Consider the following 8,003-nt stretch of genomic DNA (forward strand, 5'->3'; position numbering starts at 1 on the left):
TGCGTGATGGTAATAGGCTTTGCTTGTGCGCTGGATACTTTGTTTGTCGGCATGGATTGGTTGCGGTCGCGTAAAGGTAGGTTCGCCTACTCAGTTTCTGTAGATGGTCTAGTGTGTCGAATATTGTGGCTGTGTTGTGTTTGGTTGTCTGCTATAATTGTTGTACCGTGATGATTGTGGTTGTTGTTGATGTTCTCGAGATGCGTTCTCGGCTGAGTGGGGTCACTTGCGGGAGTGGCTTCACGCCCTAGTTTCGCCCTTCGTGGAACCCGCCACGAAAGGGGATGTGCACATTAATGGGACAGGGTTATCGCTCGTATGATGAGCGGGGCTTAGGTGGGAACGGCTGCGGTCCCCCACTGGCAGGGCTGGTTCAGTGGACAGTCAGTGACAGAGTTGATTGGATTGTGGTGATTGCGGTTGGAGTTGGTAGAGTTGTTTGTATTGTTGAATGTAGTTGCCATTGTCTTATCTTGTCTCAGTACTGACCTTGTTTGGTTGTTTGTTTGTTATGTGTCTGCCGTGATCCCTTATGGTGAGCAGTCGGTCTTAGCAGGTGTTGATGTTGTGGATAGCTGGAGTCCGGGCAGGGATGAGTCTTCACGAGATGTGATGGTCATAGCGATTAGTCTTTGAGTTGTATCTTGTATGGTATTTTGGTTTGAATCACTTGTAATAAAGCTTAATAGTTCTTTTATTGACGTTTGATAACTACTTTCCTCGGGTAACCGAGATGGTAACGCCCTTATATGCTAAGGAAGGCCTAGTTAAGGCTCCTCTGGATATGGGGGTGTTACAGTAATAACATGATATGGGTTATAGTTGACCGTCTGACCAAGTCAACTCCCTTTGTGCCGATGAAAGATAGTTGGACCAAGATACAGTTAACATTGGCATATAGGAAGCATGTGGTTCGTTTGCATGGGGTGCCTAAGGATATAGTGTCAGTTAGAGATGCGAGGTTCATATCACGGTTTTGGAAGAGTTGCAGGAGTTGATGGGAACTACTTTGAAGATGAGTACGGCATTTCATCCTGCGACAGATGGCCAGACAGAGCGGACCATCAAGACTTTAGAGGATATGTTGCGAGCTTGTGTTATGGATTTTGGTGGTAGCTGGGAGGAGGGGTTGGACCTGATTGAGTTTTCTTATAACAACAGCTATCACATGAGTATAGTTATGGCACCGTTTGAGGCCTTATATGGGAGGAGATGTAGGAGTCCGATTTGCTGGGATGATAGAGCTGAGGCAGTGGTTTTGGGGCCAGAGATTGTACAAGAGATGGTTGAACAAGTTAAGCTCATTAGACAAAAGATGAAAGCGGCTCAGGATCGACAAAAGAGTTATGCAGATTTAGATCGGTGTGACATAGAGTTCCAGGTTGCGGATAAAGTTCTTTTGGAAGTGTCTCCTATGCGTGGCGTCATGAGATTTGGTAAGAAAGGGAAGCCGAGCCAGAAGTTTATAGGACCATATGAGATTTTGGATCGTGTGGGTGAGGTTGCTTACCGGTTAGCTTTACCGGCTGTTTTGGATATAGTGCATAATGTGTTTCATGTGTCTCAGCTGCGGAAGTATGTGAGTGACCCTTCACATGTGTTAGATGTCGAGAACATCGAGCTAGATGAGTCCTTGTCTTATCTTGAGGTGCCGAAGCAGATTCTTGATCGCAAGGTTAGGAAAACTAGACAGGGAGAGACAGTGTTGCTTAAGGTTCTTTGGTCTAACCATGAGGTCGAGGAGGCTACTTGGGAGGCGGAGGAGGCTATGAGGGAGCGGTATCCGTCTCTTTTTGATCAGGTATGTGTGGTTACGGGGACGTAACCATGTTTCTTTTAGGGGGTAGGAGATGGTCGCATTGAGTTTTTGGTATGTTTTATGTTGGTTTTAGTAATGTTAGTAGTTGTTTTGAGTCGAGTTGAGTGTTGTTTTGGGAGGTGGTTTTGAGTTTTGTTGTGAGTTTTGGTCAGTTTGTTATGTCGGGAGAAGGTTAGTATGTTTTATTTTGTTTTTGGGTTGAACTTCGGGGACGAAGTTCTTTTAAAGGAGGGAAGATTGTAATACTACGGTTTTATGTGTCTATGGGTACTCTATCGAGTGGGGCTTACTCTGTCCATTAAGTAGTTTTTGACGCAAAATGGAAGACTGCCTGTAGGGTACTCGATCGAGTAAGGGGCACTCGATCGAGTAAGTCACTTACTCGATCGAGTAAGTGTGTATTACGTGCTAAGTTTGACGGGTTTTGTTAATAATGTGAGATTAATATAAAAAGGATTCGTCACTTTTCCTTAAACTCTTTTATCATTCTAAAAACCTTTTTTAGAAGAAAAGAAGTTACGTAAGTTGTGTTCTTCGCATTTTTAACAAATCCCCAAGGCTAGGAGTGTCGGATCAACCTGTTCTTTACATCGTTGCGATCGTCGTGTCGAGAAAAAGTTCCTTGTATAATTTATGTTGGGTTTCGTTGAGTTTCCTTACAACCCTAATTGGGTATTATTGGGGGTTTTGGGTGATTTGTATGGTTGTGGTTGTAATTGAATGTATGCATGTTATAGAAGGAGGATTTGTTGAGGAAAGATTCTGATTAGCTGCTAGACCGTCTGTGGTGTTTGCTTTTCTGGTAGGGGTTTCCCTACTCAGTATTGGCTACATAGTGTGTTGGTAACTGGTGTTGTGATTGTTGATTGATTATAATGTTGGATTGGTTTTGATGATTATTGATAGTATATTGTGGATTGGTTATGTAACTGTCTGTGATATTCGGGGTGCGTCCCTGGCTGAGTGGAGTCACTTGCGGGATTGGCTTCACGCCCTTGATTCGCCTTCCGTGGAACCCGCCACAGAAGGGATGTGCACATTAATGAACATGGGTTTATTGCTCGATGGAGATGAGCGGGGCTTAGGTGGGAACGGCTGCTATCCCCCACTGGCGGCGAGGTGCACATGTTGCGATGGGTACTCTGGCAGGGCTACACACTTTAGTGTGTAGTCAGATGTGTGGAGTTGGAGATGGAGTTATGGAAATTGGTTTGAGCTGATTGGACTATTTGTGATACTGTTTCATTGTGGCTATTATTTTTATGTAATCAGTACTGACCCCGTTTAATTGTTTTAAAAATTGTGGTGATCCATTCGGGGATGGTGAGCAGTTGTTGAGCAGGTATGATGGCTTATGCGAGGGATAGCTGGGAAGAAGTTTCCACCAGTCTTAGAGTCTTCCGTTGTGTTTGAATTAGTGTTTTAGTCTTTTGCATTTTGAGAACAGTTGTATTTCTTTTTAGCAGTTTTGGAGTTGGTTGTAACACCTAAACCTTTTTATCATTGAAGTACGTTTCGTTATTGTCTACTTGATTATCATTTCCTCGGGTAACCGAGGTGGTGCCGTTCTCATACCTTAAGTGGTCTTAGTAAAGCACTTGGAGTATGGGGTTGTCAGATGATGTGACTCTTATTTGGGCACATTTAGTCCCCTAATTGAACCTATTTTGCATACTAATATATCATTTCATGGCCATTTTATCCGTCAATTCCTTCCTATTTTGCTTTCCTATTGCATTTTATATGTCTTGTAGAAAAGAAGATAATGAGGCCAAATTCCCATCTCTTGTGCATATTCGGAAGCTTGTTGACGATCTTGGATAGACTAGTATGAAAAGCAGGCAAGAATGATGACCAAGGTTGTAGGAATAAAGAGTATATAAAAGGATCATAGGCTTAAAAGCAAGAAAAATGGAAACTGCAGCTCAACCCGCTCGGGTCAAGAACAACCCGCTCGAGTTGTATCTCAACCCGCTCGGGTCAATATCAACTCGCTCGAGTTGAAGCTCAGGACGCGCATTTTTAACTCAGGTCGAGCTGATTGTTTTACAGGAAGCTTTTCTTTGCAAGCTAGGACGCGCATGTCCCTTGGGACTTGCAAAGCTCTATTCAACACTTAGAAATGTTATTTACTAATCTACCTTTGCTTAACCTAATGATGTACCACTATATATACTCCATTTGTAATAATCAAGGGAGTAAGTTTTCTTAGATTAAATCAAGCTTCCTTCGATTAGATTAAGCTCTCATTAGGAGTAGATTAGAATAGATTACTCTTTAATCTTTCCACAAATTACACATTAATCTTTCCTCAATAATTTCTCATATAATCTTAGATTTAGCTTGATACTTGAAGAATTCTTGGGTTTGTATTGGGGAATTGACAATTCTCCACCATTAATCAAAGGGTTTCTTCTATTGTTCTTCCATTTCCTTTGTTCAATTCAAGTTGTTTACATTTGGATCTCTTGGGTATGTATTTGAAGATTAAGTGACAAGTCTTCATCTTTATTCAAGGATTCTTCTTTATTAATGTTCATCTTTACTCTCCAAGTTGGTAACACCCTTAATCCCTCTTTTATTTACTTGTTAATCTCTTATTTATTTTCTTGCTTAATCATCATGTTTACTTATGTTGTGATGTTTAACACCATTGCTAGCATAATAATTATAATGAGTAGTGAGTAGTCTCTTAGCTAGGATTAGTGGGGATTTAGCGAACTATAACATGAGGGTAGATCCATACTTAATCTAATATGTTATCTTATGATTGCTTGCTTGTTGTAATGTCAACCTATGCACATGTTATGCTTGATGAAATGCTAGACTATGAAACCTTGCATTTTTTACCCATCTCTTATCTATTCAACAAGACTTGTAAGATATAAACCAACTCGAGTCTTGTTAGACCATGCATAGAAGTGAATAGGAAGAAAGTAGGTCGACTTGTAGGTGTTGTACAGTCAAGACGACTCGGCTCTGGGACCCAAATCTTCCTATGAACCGTAAGACATAAACTAACTCGGTTCCTCTACAACATTAATTGCTTGTAACTATAGAAACATGTTTGTATGATCACCACTATGAATCCCCTATGAAACCATGTCATCCTAGTGCTTGTAATCATTTTGTTTTATTGCTTGTTTACCTTCCATTGCTTTTATTTGATTAGAATCATCAACCCATTTCAATTGTGACACCCTAAGTGTAACTACAATTAGATTGAACAATTTGAGTACCCCAGTCCTTTGGGTTCGACCCCGACTTGCTTGCTATGCTAGTAGTTGGGTATAAATGTGTTTGAGGGCGTACAACGACACGTTCATCAAAATGGCGCCGTTGCCGGGGACGGTGTTGTGTATTTGAATCGTTCTTTTGTCTAGTTTTAGTTCTGCTTCTTCTTGAGGAGCCTTGGTTCTTTGGGAATTTCGTTTCTTGTTCTTTAACCTTGAGGAACTTGTTCCTCAAGGTTCGTTCTTACCATTTTGTTGTAGTTTCCATGTTTGTAGTTGTTTCCTTGTCTTAGCTATGATGACTCAAGACTTGACATATGGAGTATGTGGTGGATCTTTTGAGTATGACTATGGGTATGGGGAGTTTGAGGAGCAAGTCAACACAAACCTACCTTACAACTCATACAATGAAAGTCCTAACTACTACTCCAACTTTTCCCACTAAAATAACCACACCCATTATCTACAAAAACCACCCACCCAAAACTCACTTTAAAACCAATTCCAAATGCCACAATATGAGCATTTTCACACCCACCCACAACAAAAAGATGAGCCCAACTTTGACATTTAAAATATGGTTCTCCAAATGATGGGAGATCAACAAAATTTCTTCAAACAAGTGCTAGAGGAGAGCTAAAATAGGGATAATGTTCTTCAAAGCATTGTTACCCATGGTGAGGAGTTGGCAATTCAAATTGCCCAAATCAAGGAAGCCCAAGTACTACTCCTCACCATTCCTTAGACACTGATCATGAATGCGAGTTTGAAGGAGTTACCTTTGATGAGAAGTGGGAAGAGCCAATCTCCTTGAGCTCTTGTGAGTATGAAAGTGTGGTATTTGATGAGGAAGATATGAGGTTGAGTAAGCCAAATACTCTTAACCTTTATGAGTATGAGGGTATGTCATTTGATGTGAACATTGAGGTGTTGGAGAAAGAGTTAATGAGAAGGAGTGAAGCCCCCATTTATGATTCATATGAAGATAGCGATGATGACAAGCCTAAGGAAGAAGCTTATGTGGAATATGTGTCATGCAAGGACTTATGGAATGAAAAAGAGGATAGGAGTTGTGAGATTGCCTCACTTGAGGAGCCTATCCTTGAGAAGTTTGAGGTATGCTTCCATGAAGAAGATGAATGCCTCTTTTCTATTGACCATAAAGACCTTTTCGCACCCACCATGGAACCTATGATTGTTGGAGATGATATAGTAGACCTTCTCCAAAAAGCCAAATTGTTATATAAAATGTACTTGGTGGAGAAGCTCAAGAGCAAAGCTATGAATGAGCTTACTTGTGGAGACTTGGCACCCACTGATACCGTTGTCAGGTACCAAAAATAAATACCTAGATACAACTAACAGAAGTTAGCAACAAGTAGGGTCGATCTCCACAGGGAGATGGAAAAATGTCAGCCTTAATTAAGTCCGTCTAGGTAACCAATTCTGGGGGTTTGAAAGCGTTTTTCTAACCTAATGAGATCAAGAAAGAGAGAAAAGACAAAGGAGTAAGGATTAAGCAAATAGAGAGAAAACAGCTAAGACAGTCGGTTCACCATGATTCTTCAGTCATGCAATCTAGGTCTCAGGTCAATGCAAGTATAGTCTATGGGGCAGTGAATATCTCCTTCCGGTCTCAATTCGCCCTAAAGCACGAATACTTTAGCTTCCGCCCTCACTACGTGCCCTAATGTTCGCTAAAAGTCTCACCCTTTTCAATCTTCCGATCTAGGTCAGGGTTTACTGCGGATTAATGACTAACTGCGTCGATTCAATTAGGCAGAAACAATTAAATGTAGTGATTAAAAAGATAAACTAAACTAGCATTAAACCTAAAAATTCAAATTACAAATCCCTTAAAATCTTGGCTCCCCTATGTCCTAGCGAAGGATTTAGCTATGCATTATTATTGGAATAACAACAATCATACATAAACAAGAAGAATTAAACATGGTAGCGAGTAACAAAAGATTGATGATAACAAATTTAAATAAAGAGAGAAAGAATTAAAGAGAAGCAAAAGATAAATATTAAGATTAAGGAAAGAGATACCGATTACAAGTTTTTCGACCCAAGCAATAGTAAGAGTTTGAGAGGCTAGAGAGGAAGGGAGCGATCTCTTCATTCTAACTCCTTAAGAAGAAGTAGTATCACAGACTACTTAACCTAATTAAATCCTAATTACAAACCCACTCGAAACAAGGCAAAAACACGTATACAATGATAAAACCTCTCGATCGAAATCAAATCCAACAATTCCTGTCGATCGAACAGAATAACCATTCGATCGAGTACTTCTCGTTTCAGTCCTATCGATCGAGTATCAAAACAACTCGATCAAGTGAATCTTCAAAGAATAAAGCATTCGATCGACTATTAGGTGCTCGATCGAGCTATAATAGCACGTAGGACTCCTTGACACCTTCCGAGGTTAGCTCACGCGTCTTTTAAGTGATAGATTCCAAGCTCCGATTCCTTATTCTCCACAAATGCATGCAAATGAGACAATTTAGGCTCGGTTTATCTTCTTTCCGGTCCGTACCGGCAATTTACACAAGACAAACTAAAGTAGACTATTCGAGGGTATTTGTAGCTAGATGCTACATAAATAGTACAGAAATGCGTGTAAAAATGAGGTAAAAACCTTATATAAAATACACGCATCAAATCTCCCCAAACCAAACCTTTGCTTGTCCCCAAGCAAACTATGAATGCAACTAAGAGCGAATTGTGGAATGAGACCAACTCATCAGCTAAAAATCATCCACCCAAACCAGTTTAATGCAACAACTAACAAAGTGGCAAATGATAAGTGCAAACGAATTAAATTAATGTCTCAAACTTACTGAGCCGTCGATCTTGCAAGACTCATAGATATTAGACTCTCACGGGTCGCTCATTACTCAAATTAGGCACAGGGTGATTATATAGGTGAAGGATAGAAAGAAGTA

Source organism: Silene latifolia, chromosome X (assembly GCF_048544455.1).
Source record: "Silene latifolia isolate original U9 population chromosome X, ASM4854445v1, whole genome shotgun sequence".
NCBI lineage: Eukaryota > Viridiplantae > Streptophyta > Magnoliopsida > Caryophyllales > Caryophyllaceae > Silene > Silene latifolia.